We start from the raw sequence: 479 nt of genomic DNA on the forward strand, positions 1-479 counted from the left end.
TCAACCTTTCTTTTCTCCTGACAAACATCTACTGCTAATAATAGTTGGTTTATATATGGGAGTCCATCTTCGAGTGCTCCCTTGGGGCTTGGATGCCTTCCCCTTTTGAACTGCATGATATCCATTGAGGGGGCGTTGGGCAATCTTTCTATGTATAGGGTAAAAAGCTGAGAATCAATGTAGCTCGGTTATCAAGACCTTTTCTCTTGTAATTTAGCAATGAAAAAAATCAGTAAGTCTTGTAGTTAGTTTTCATTGTAATATAAAGTATATACTACTACCAAAGACCTTTCTGGGATGTCTGGCTGTGAGGAAAATGACACTACAAGCAACGATATGGCAAGCATAGAAGTGATGCTCTGCTGGCAACACTGGTCTAGATTGATTAGAATATGTAATTTTCTGTAAACAATAAATTCTCATTATCAATATTCCCACTTGCTCAAACATGTGACTGCAAATGCCAAATGAATACTGGG

This window comes from Penaeus monodon, chromosome 33, assembly GCF_015228065.2.
Source record: "Penaeus monodon isolate SGIC_2016 chromosome 33, NSTDA_Pmon_1, whole genome shotgun sequence".
NCBI lineage: Eukaryota > Metazoa > Arthropoda > Malacostraca > Decapoda > Penaeidae > Penaeus > Penaeus monodon.